Source organism: Dermacentor albipictus, chromosome 1 (assembly GCF_038994185.2).
Source record: "Dermacentor albipictus isolate Rhodes 1998 colony chromosome 1, USDA_Dalb.pri_finalv2, whole genome shotgun sequence".
Classification (NCBI taxonomy): Eukaryota; Metazoa; Arthropoda; class Arachnida; order Ixodida; family Ixodidae; genus Dermacentor; species Dermacentor albipictus.
The window spans coordinates 459,189,937-459,201,619 of record NC_091821.1 but is presented as its reverse complement, the minus strand read 5'-3'; positions in this window follow the sequence as shown (position 1 = coordinate 459,201,619).

The window sequence follows — 11,683 nt, the reverse complement described above, 5'->3', positions numbered from 1 at the left end:
TTGGGGGAGGAAGCAGACACACAACCTTTCTCTTTGAAATGCCACTTTACTCTCTCAACGACACAGGCTACTGTACACCGCCAGGGTCGTAAAACGCGGGACTCGAGGCGGAGGGAGATGCCTGCGGTCAGCGAAGGGGGTTCGAACCAGGGGTGGCGGCGAGGCTGCAGGCATGCAGCCCGCCGCTTGTGGGACTGTCTCCTCAATGTCCTCCAGGCACCTGGATTTCTTGGAAAAACAGGGTCTTGTAGTGAAGGCGCAGTGTTCGTTGCTTACACTCGACCATCCTGCACGATCTCGTCCCGAGAGACTATCATCATTCTCACTCGCTTCCGCACTCGCTGTCCGACGCCAATTTAAACTGTTTCATCTGGCTTACATGGGCGCTCGTGACGTGGTCTGGCCGCGTCGACACCTTCGATATTGGTAGGTTCGAGATGCGATATGTGTCTGCAGTCAGCACCTCTGTAACAATGTACGGGCCTCTGTGTTTAGGTTGCGTGTTGGTAGGCTGTCCTGTGTCCTTAACTGTTTGTGGCCACGTAGGCGGTAGTAGTCGATCACCCTCTTGTATGCGCAATCCTTTCTTCTGTGCGAGAAGAACAGGGCTGCTGTACTGGAAACTACAGTCACGGATTAATCCACATGATTTCAGCTCATCAGTAATGTCCTTCAGTACCCGCCTTTCATAGTAAGAACTGCGGTATGGTGGCTGGAAAACCGGCTTGCTTCCAGGGAGCTCCACGATTTTCATTTCAGCGATGCCGGTGCAACCCAGTTCTTCGATTTGCACTGCACAACAATTATTATGCTTGTTAAGCAACACGAAGGGCTGTGTTTCCACCTCTGCGAGGACGATCGGGCCAACATTCCTATCACTTCGGCTTATTAATTGCAGCGCATGGGCCTCCTCGTTGGCGGTCAGTAAAACTTGCTCTGGCATGTTGCAAGGAGCGGGTGTACACTTGAGTATTTGACCTTGCTTCATGGGCAACTTGACGTCGCTGTAGTTCGCAACCGGGTCACTGAAAACATCAGGTTCATCAAGGGAAGGCGTTCCCGACACAGACAGAACCGTCCGAGGGGCAGCCTCAACGCTTTTGCGACACTTCACGACCTCTCTCGGTCTTTCCAATTCTGCAACAAGACCTGCCAGCCCTTGTGCTTCCCTTTGGTTTAGCAAATGGGCACACCCACCACTACGGACCAGAAGCAAATCGGGCATGTCAATCACATCCGTACCAATGATGACGTCCGGTCCAACAAAGGCGTCGTCGCTGACTACGTAAAAGTCGACGGCGGGAAGATCAACATCATCGACGCGCACCCTTAAGTCTAGTTCGCCGAGGGATGACCGCTGTCCACCCACACCGCGTATGGCCGCTCCGGGAAGTGCCTTAAGCTCCCTGTTCAGCTGCACGGCAGGCGTCAGCTTGATCAAGCTCACATCGGCACCGGTATCGAGAAGAGCGGGCATCCATTCGCCGTCAATGCAAACGCTCTTGTACACCCTCCTTGAAGGCGTGGTGCGTACAATATTGGTCACGTTCTCTGAGCGGCCCTGATTCGGACAAAATTTCGCGCTGTGCCCATCGTAATTGCACTTCGTGCAGTGAAGTGGGCGCCGTGGCTCAGAACACTGACGCGACAGGTGGCCCGTTTTTTGGCAGTTGTAACAACGTATTCCCTCCGCGTGTCGCACTCCTTCTCGCACGGTACTGCTGCGTACAGCATCGTCTACTTCTGTTGACGAAGGAAATGGCTGGTGGCCACTGCTCGGTCGGCTTCGGCTGCCGAATCTTTGTGCCGATGGGAATTGCTTTTCGCGGCTTTCTGTAAAATTTTCATACGCTTTGATAGCTTGAAGCAACTCGTCCACACTTCTGTAGCTTCTGTCCCGCAGCGCGAAACTCATTTCAGTCGACCAGAGGCATCTGACAATCTCGGTAATTGTGTCCGGCAGACTTAGCTTGACCCTGGTGCACATTCGTTCCTTTTCTCTGACGTACTTCGCCACCTCCTCGTCATGACTCTGAACTCGTTCGGCCATTCTCCTCCATAAGTCCGGCAAGCTTTCTTCAGTCACGAAGGCTGATTTAAAAGCAGTTTCGAACTCTTGCCATAACTGATGCCTTGTTGCTGACGAGATTAGCCAATTCTTAGCGGGGCCCTGCAGCTTGAGGTGAATTGCAGTTAGGCGTTGTTGTTCAGACCAGTTGGCTAAGTCCGCAACGCGCGTAAATGTTTCCAGCCAATCTTCAGCACTGATTTGGGCGCTGTCTCCGTTAAAGCTTGGGATTGCAGTAGAGGGGTCCGGACTCACATGAACAGTTGTCGCTGTCGAGGGCGCATTCATCCTCTCCATCATGCGGGCCATTGCAGTGAAGGCCTCGGTGAGCTGTCCCAAGATGGCGTTGCTCGTGCCTGAATCCGGCTGGAACGACGGTGTTGAGGAAGCAGGAGGAGAGCCGCCGAGCTCCCGAATCTCCTCCTGCAGTCGCGAAAGCTGGGCGACTTTTCCTTGGAGCTGGTCTGGTGCGCCGTGATCATTGCGTTGCCTGCTGTCTCGTGGGAGCTCGGTGGCGCTTGTCACCTCCTCAGCAGCGCGCGACTGGGCAGCAAGACGTGTGTTGTACGGATGTTCGCCTTCCTGGATCATCTTGACGGGCTTGTTGGGATTATCCCACTTCTGAGTGTAAACAAAAAAGGGGTTCTCTACCGCGGACTCAGCTAGCTAACCGCGCACTTGGTTACAAAACTAGCTCTGGCCGAGAGCGGCCCGCGAATGTGCCACTGTGGGCCAGAAAACGCGACGCAAAGTAAAGCTTACGCGTACACTCGCCCCAAGCGGCTCCCACGCAACCAGGGCGCCTCGCGAACTTGGGGGAGCAAGCAGACACACAACCTTTCTCTTTGAAATGCCACCTTACTCTCTCAACGACACAGGCTACTGTACACCGCCAGAGTCGTAAAACGCGGGACTCGAGGCGGAGGGAGATGCCTGCGGTCAGCGAAGGGGGTTCGAACCAGGGGTGGCGGCGAGGCTGCAGGCATGCAGCCCGCCGCTTGTGGGACTGTCTCCTCAATGTCCTCCAGGCACCTCGATTTCTTGGAAAAACAGGGTCTTGTAGTGAAGGCGCAGTGTTCGTTGCTTACATTAGCATATTAGCACATTTTCAGAAGCTATTCCGGAATGAAATTTGATGGACGTGTCGTCTGAAACGACTCTATTCGGAACATGTCGATTCTGCAGCACGGAAAGCTAGCAAGATCTGTCACGGCAACTGAGAAACACAGCTCGCGCGGGGTGCCGCTAGATTAGCTGTGGAAGGTGTCTTCTGCATTGCTGTATTTTTGATGTGTTCTTTGCGTAATAGATCAACTTAGCTGGCAGAAATCGCTCTTTTTACAGCGAAGCAGTGTACCTCCGGCCCCGTATGCTTCCCCCGCATGCGTTTCCAGGAGGGGTTCCTTGGGTGGCTTACGCCCATATAACGGACACAGGGCGTGGTGAGGAATAGAGACGGGTAAGGAAGAGGGAAAAAGGATGCGGGCGGCGACACTGCAGCAATGCATACGGATAGAGGAAAACAATGCTGTGATGAAGCCTGTGCAAGTGCCCTGCACTTCTGTGTTTATAACGTCAAGCGCGTCGGAGGCCCTGGTGCGACTGGAGCAGCGGTTGTGGGGTACAGTTGTGCCGTATGAAAAAAGAAATGATTTCCTAATGTACACAGCCCAATCAGCTTCTCTGGCAATCCATCGCAATATTAAAGCAGCGGCAGAACGTATTTTGGCACTTTATAGGCAACTGCAATTAGCACGTAATTTTCGTTCTCAGTAAAATGATTTCGTCCGTACATCCTTGTCACCTGTTCTCCGTGTTATGCTGCAGAGGCAATGTATTAATGTGGCAGCGAACAATATTTGTTTTGCAGTTAAAAAAAATTCACCACTTAACAATAATTGTTGTTGCACCAGTTGGTTAATATTAATCCCCGTAGTTGAGACGCAACCAAAGGAAAAAAAGCTTTAAGAAAGGAAAGAGCGCCGTTTTTTTTTGCTTCATTCACAAGCTTGCTTCACAAGTTTGCTTCATTATCCGATCATACAGTGCAGAAAGTGTCGCTCAATGCTACGTAAATCCTCATATGTATCGCTGACACAGACGGCACGTTTCATGTATATGAAATAGGCATCCATTAATCCTCCCTGCTAGGGAATCTTTGCTTTTACCAAAAACGCAGATATGGAAAAGATGCGACTCACACATGCAGGAATCGCAGGGCATAGACAAATATGTATTAATCTTATTCTTGACAGACAGCTCGTGTTCCCTTGCCCTATCGTTGATGCAACGGTATGTCTGGCCGATATACACTGTGTCGCAATCAAGTGGATTTTTGCACACCGCACCGACGGCGCAAGTCACATGCGGCCTTGTATGCTTTTTACCAGAAATGGTCAGCTTCTGCTGCTCTGACATTCGTATGCACAAGCCGGCAAGCTTCCGTGGAGCCGATAAAACAATATGTATTTTGTACCTGCTGGCCACTTTCTATAAGTTGTCGGCCACTTTGTACATCTACGGAACAGTCTGCGGCCTTTTTCACCCTAGCGGCTTGGCTTTCCACTTACCCTTCAATATTTAAGGGAGTGATTCCGCTACTGCAATTGTAATGGAACGTGGGTATACGGTTGCTCGTAGCCATGCAACCTGACAGATAAAGCTCTCCTGCATTGTGTGAGACCAAGACCTCACCAACGCCGCCGGAAGGCACATGACCCTATTCCCTTTAACACGTTTAGTTTGCGCTGAGTCAAACGGTAGAAGCTCTTTCCGTAAGTTTGGGCAATACGGCCAAAAAATTTGTCTTTCAGAAAAAAATACACTTAAATCTAGAAGGTGTAGCTTGTCATGTAAAGGAAGCTCATGCGTAAAGGAAAGCCCTTCGCCATGCTGTCGAACTAGTGCTGAAATTCCTTCCGCTGTATTAGTGGTCATTCAGGAAAGGTAAGCTTTTAAAATCACCAAAAGGTAATTCACGTGCCTAAAACTTGTTCCACTTTTGCATCTTCAAAAGCAAAAGCCAAGCCCAAATCAATAGCAGATAAAAATACGTTACACAAAACTGGCGCGACAAAGGAACCATTGCAAATACCCTTAGGCTAATTTTAAACAGCGTCATCATGCGAAACATGTGTCGAACAAAGATAAAGTTCTCGCAAAGTCACAAATTTATTATTACCAGGTATGCCTGCACCACTCCCAAAAGAGAGAATACCATTTGGTTCGATGCAGTTCCGCACTATAATTGACAGTTCAGCATGTGGGACTGAGTCCCACCGGAGTTCAAGTATTGCAGATATTGTGTGAGATCTCTTGAATCCTTGACATTAAACGGGTCATCTACTTCCACTGTACTAAGGTGCTTTAGAAAATAACGCATAACATTTTGCAATCAGCACTCACGCTCTCTATCGATGCCCCTAAAAGGCATATCTGACTTGTGGGTTTTACACTAAAAGACACTGACAAGGAGTTACGCTGAGAAACATTAACAGCATTAGATAATTTCTCGAGATGATGCTCATTCTACGGCACTGTGGTCTTCGCCTTTGCCTTATTTATGTGGTCCTTTGCTGGGATGACAATTTTGGGGAAACCTCGTGCAGCTTCTCCAAAAAAGACCTTGCACGGTAACGCAGAAAGCCATCTTCCTCTTATGCTAGTACAAGGCGAATGTTGTTTGTTTGAAGTAACGACATCACTGCTTAGGTCATGGGGATTTACCAGTGTATGTCTAACGGCCCTCAGAAGGCAGTCCACACCATCCAAAAGACACCGTTTGCGGTCGTGGCTATCCGCCTTGTTGACTACACGCCTGTTCAGTGCCAGCAAGACATGCGCCTATACACCAAATAGAGTATTGGGGTCCTTTCTTAAGTGTGTTCTAAATGTCTTCACGTACCGCGACGGCTGCCAGGACAAGAAGCTGGGCTCGCTTACAGACTACTCCCTAGGATTCCCTGGGCAGGTGATTCAGCGTACAACGAACGCCACCAGAACTCGGCAGCTCGGGCAGCCGCTTGCTTGACGGCCTTGAATTTCCGTTCATCAATCCACCCAGTGACGATTTGATGGCAAAGCACCTTCAGACAATCGTTCATAAGCCGAATCCGCCTCCACAATTCCTCTTTCAGCTCTTTCCTCTCTTCAAGCTTTGCTCCTCCCTTGAGTGCGTCTTAATTTCGGAGAAAAAATTCACCGCTGGTTAGACACTCACTCACTAACGCGAAATTCCAGCGCTGTTCAACAGGTGTTTTAATTTAGCGATATATTCTCTGGCGCGTAAAATCTGTATCATGCGGCACGTTGGGAACGGAGCAAAGTTTGGCACTACTGCTTTGCTAAACTGGAGGTCGCAAGAGGCACCATGTGAGTGACACGTGGCCCGATTCACAGCAGCCGCCGCAGACAGACCTCCGCTCATGCAGTGCTTCCGTTTTCATACACACGACGCGTCATCTCGTAGCCATCGTCGCCGCAAAGCCGCCTTGCGCGCTACTACCATCTTCTCACGCTTTCCGCATATCCTTCTCCCCCTCTTTCCGCCTCATGGTTCCGCTGCACACTCCTCTCCTCTTCCCTCCTCTGTCTGCCTTCGCTATCGCCGTCTTTCATCTTCCGCTGAACTCCACGTTCGCTTTCATCCTTGACAGTGCTCGTTCACTTGACTACGAGCGACAACGCCGACACTCGCAGCAGGAACGAGAGCCTTTGACCTGCGCTCTAAAACAGCCGCGGGTAAACTCTCCTCCCTTGCTTTCATTAAGCGACACGTCGCTTTCACTGTCCTTCGCTGTAGTAGCGACCGGTGGTGACATCGGTAAATATAATTAGATCCTTGAGTTCTACCTGCGAAAACGAGACACTGATTATGAGACACTGATTATAACTTCTACAAGCTAAAACGTCACTGTTGAACAGGTAGAAAGTGCAGAAACTCAACTGAAGGCTCCGAAAAAAGATCGCGGAGCTCAACAAAACTATAGAAGATTACTGCCAAACCTTGAGCAGACAACAGTGGGATGAGGTCTGCAATTCTGTGGATGACCAGATGAGAGTTGGAGATAAATGGAACCTGTTCAAGCATCTGCTCGATGATACCAATGCCAAGTCAAACCAAAGACGAGTGATAGCGAAGGTTCGAGACGAGGCATCATAATCAGATTCACTAAAGGCCGTACTCGAAAGACTCGCTCGAAAGTATCTACAACTGGGCAACTCGAGTGACGAAGCCTTATCCGCCTTACAAAGGCTCACCTGGCCCCGAGCTAGATAACACTTTCAAGGCATGCGAAGTAAGGGAAGCTCTCCAGAATCTAAATGGCAGGTCGGCCACTGGTCCTGATGGCATTCCCAACCTGGCCCTCAGAGACAGAGAAGATCAATGGAATATGGGAACGAGGGGTTGTCTCGGAGTCCTGGAATATGGCCTCGGTCACCCTCATTCTTGAGCCTAAAAGGCCCCCGGGTCTTTCAAACCTCAGACCTGTTTTCCTCACGTCCTGCGTGGGGAAAGTGACGGAACATGTTATACACAATCGAATTTTCAAGCACATCGAGAAACAAGGATCGTTTGCGCACAACGTGATTGGCTTTCGCCCGGCCCTGTCAACTCAAGACGCGGTGAAGCTCATCAAGTGCCAAATCATTGACAACAACACAAGAGGTATAATAGGCATCTTAGTCTTAGACCTGGAGAAGGCCTTTGACAACGTATCCCATGCTCACATTCACAACTCCATTTCGGAGCGCAATTTGGGAGACGCCTTCCACAGATACATAAGCTCGTTCCTCAGAGCTCGCAAGGCCACGCTCAAAATCGGTGACCTCAAGTCCGACAAATTGAATTTAGCCCCAGAGGCACGCCACAAGGAGCGGTATTCTCACTACTGCTTTTTAACAACGCCATGAAGAAACTATCGCTAAGGCTCTCCAACATAGAAGAGATCAATCATACGCTCTACGCTGATCACATCGCAATCTAGTAAACCGGAGGAAGCGAAGGAGCTGTTTAATTAAGCTTACAGGAGGCTGTATATCAAAGAGAGATGTACCTGAAAAATACGGAGCTTCGATGCTCCCCGAGAAAGTATGAGCTCCTCCTCTACAGGCCTGTCAGGAGAGGTCTCAAACCTAGAGACTGGAAACCGTCGTCTGAAATAAGCATCAAACTCCACACTAAAAGCGGCCGTACCATCCCCACAGTAGACACTATTCGGGTCATTGGCATGTCCATCGAATCCAATGGCAGTAACAATATGATGCTCAAAAAGCTCGAAATCAAAAATGAGAACATTATCCGACTCACCAACAGAGTCTCGAATAGGCGTGGAGGCCTAAAGCAAGACAACATCCTCAGGTTGTTGCACGCCTTCCTCATGAGTCATATAGTTCATGTGGTAGTCATGCACAATTGGTATAACTCCGAGAAGAAATGATTAAACACACTCATAAGAAAAAGTATCAAAAAGTACTAGGCATTGCGTTACGAGCGAGCACGGACCCCCTTATTCAACTGAGTGCACAACATATTGGATGAGACAATCGAGGCCCAGGAGTCAGCCCAACTGGCCCGTCTATCCTGTACCCCGGCTGGAAAGAAAATCCTGGCGTTTCTTCTTATCAACCCTATCCTCATGAAATAGCGGAAATATGAAATCTCAGAAGATCAAAGAAACAACATACAAGTCGCACCGTTTCTCCGTAATGGTAATCCTCAACACAACGTAGGCAGACGCAGGGCGAGAGCCCTTGCCCTCCTCAAGTGCACCAAAAACGATCCCTACTCGGCATGTTTTGTCGACGCAGCTCACTATGCACAGCCGTCTAACTTCTTCATTTCCCTCGTTGATCACAACAGACAGATAGTGAGTACGGCTTCCCTGAAGTGCTCAACACCAACCAGAGCGGAGCAGGTCGTAGTTGCTATAGAACTCCTAGATAACAGCAGATCACAAATCTTCACTGATTCGAGATCGGCGTTCAAAGCTTTCGCTAAGGATCCATCGCTGAGGAGGCTCACAAGATTCTCAAGAACAAGGTAATCGCTCTGCACACCATCAAGTGCTTTCCGGCGCACTTCGACCCACTGCTTGACTCCTTTCCCAATCTCAATGACATCGCGCACTCCGAAGCACGCGCAATAATCCACCGCGCGGGAGCAGGGGTGAGCTCAGACTCCGGAGTCCTCGAGTTTCGGGACACTCTCACTATTTTGAGCGAAATCACTACGCACTATCAGCTTTGTAGGAGGACATCTTCCCCCTCATACCAAACTGGCTAGACCTCTAGCGTCCACTTTACGCATGCTTCAGCCTAAGTGCTATCCATACCTGGCCCTTTACCATACGATCACTCCAGAGGCTTTTCGCTCTACTTTCCCCGACTGTGTGGTTGTTAGCAATCTCGCACACATGCTCTGGCGATGCCCCTTGTTACAGGGGCCCAATCGCATCACGGAAGAAGAATGGAGCTCTGCCATCCCGAGCTCCGAACTTTCACCTCAAACTTGGGCTGTCCAGAGAGTTCAGGATGCGGCGGTCAGGCTCGGCCAACCAGTCCCCACGTGGGAGCGGCCCTCAGCTCTGCTCTAGGGCAAAGCTTCTCAGGCCCTTGTACATAAAGTTCTTTTTCTGTCTATATACTTCATTCTGCGACGCCTGCGCTTTTATTGGCAAGCTAAGCTGGCGTGATATTTTCCGTCGTTCATCGATCGCTTCCCTTATCTGCATGTTCAACCGGCTTCTTCGTTTCTTTTTTCCTTTCCAACAAAGGTGTTGCTTCGGTTTCCTCATTTCACTCGTCATCGCGCTTAGAAACTGGCTATATTTCCACACTTGTAACTATACGTTATTTGTTCAGGATTCAAATTTTGACTGAGCGTTCCTCGCACCTTGCATGCTCTCCTCCCCGAATATTTATCCCATTTTAAAAATGAGGAGTTTATGTTCGCTCCCTATATTGCTATACCCTTCCTCGTCAATGACCACTTCTCTCAACTTATCATAAATTCCATGTGTCATCAAAAAGTAATCAATGGTCGATTGACTATTTCCGACTTCCCATCTGGACATCACAATTTAGGTCCCGTGTTCACGATAACGAGGTCACGTTGCTCTCAGAGATCGAGAATTACCTTTCGGTTGTTTTTTGGTATAACCGTCTAGATCTTGTATGCGGGCATTCAAGTAACATCGTAATTTCGGCATCATATCCTCAAATCTTAATATCAGCACTTAGGCATTCCACTAACTCTTGTTTTTTCTCTTTCCGATTTTTCCCGTCCATAAATACCATTTATGGCACTTATGGCCACTCAGATTTTCTTTCCACTCACTGTGCCTGAGAACCAAACATACATTTGACACAGTAAATTTACTCCTTCCCAGTTGACTCGCTGAAGTATGAGCATTCCGACTCGCCCTCCCTTTCTTTCCTATTTAGTGCCGTTGCGCCATTGCCATAGATAATTGTGTTTCTGTAACTGTATACATACCTATTTGTTCTCTATTTAACTGCTCCTCAATTTGTAAGAACTTGCCCTTTCTTCCACCGGTTTACACGTTTATATAGCCTTCTGCACAGCGAGCTCGCTTGTTTTCCTCTTTCCTTCATTGACCGTGGTGCTAGTCTGAGGTTCCTCGAAGGAGACCTCTTTCTTCATTAATACATAGTCGGCCTTCCTGAGCGCCCGCGACCACTTCAAGAATGCGATTTCGCGACAAGCATGTCGGTAGCCGACTTCTCGTCCATGTCTGTGAATAAAGTGGATTTCATCTCATTAGAAACGACCTTACCTTCTGACTTCCCTCTTTAACTCCACAACCTCAAAATGTTTCTCTCGGCTCCCTCTCCATATCGCCTCACTAGCAGCCGCAAAAGCTGTTTATACGCTGCTGTAACGTAAAGCGACCTCCGGCACCGTGCACACCACAATTTGCACCCGAGGGGACAGTTGTCTACATCCTTCGCCAAACGCTGGGCAAGTCCTCCCCCTTTGATGTTTAGCACGTTATTTAGGCTGCCCGCTACTACTACGACGTTGCGTCCCTGTGCTCTATCCATGAGAGTTTCTTTGGCTCGCTCCATGACAAAGCCCAATGTCTGCCCTGGCACCACTCTTTCGCCGCCTTTCACCCTCTCGACAATCGCCTCTGAGCACCTAGTCAGATGTGTCACCGACGATTATCAGCATTTCCCTCTCTCCTACTAACGAGGCCTCTTCCTACTTCCCTTTGTCATCTTTTTCCGCGTCATTCGGATTTGACACGGGGTATTGACCTGCTCGTTCCTGCTTTCCCTTTGTAGTAGCGTCAAGGTAGGTGAACCTCCTTCCAGAGAATTCTTGGCGGTATCGAAGATTTATCTTCTGTAGTATCTCAGATACTTCTTGGGTACCTTGCACCTGTATCATGATACGTCTTACAAGATACGTCTTACACAGACTGATACGTCTTACAAGACATGTATCAGTCTCTGTATGTGCTGACTCGCGTCCATTTCAAGTTTCCCGCCCGGGCGCCGCCCTCGTCTGCGAACATTGGACTCCTCTCCCGTCCCTTGTTCTTCCTTCTCCCCGTGCGCCCTCACTCTCGTTTTCTCCCTCTCGGAGTG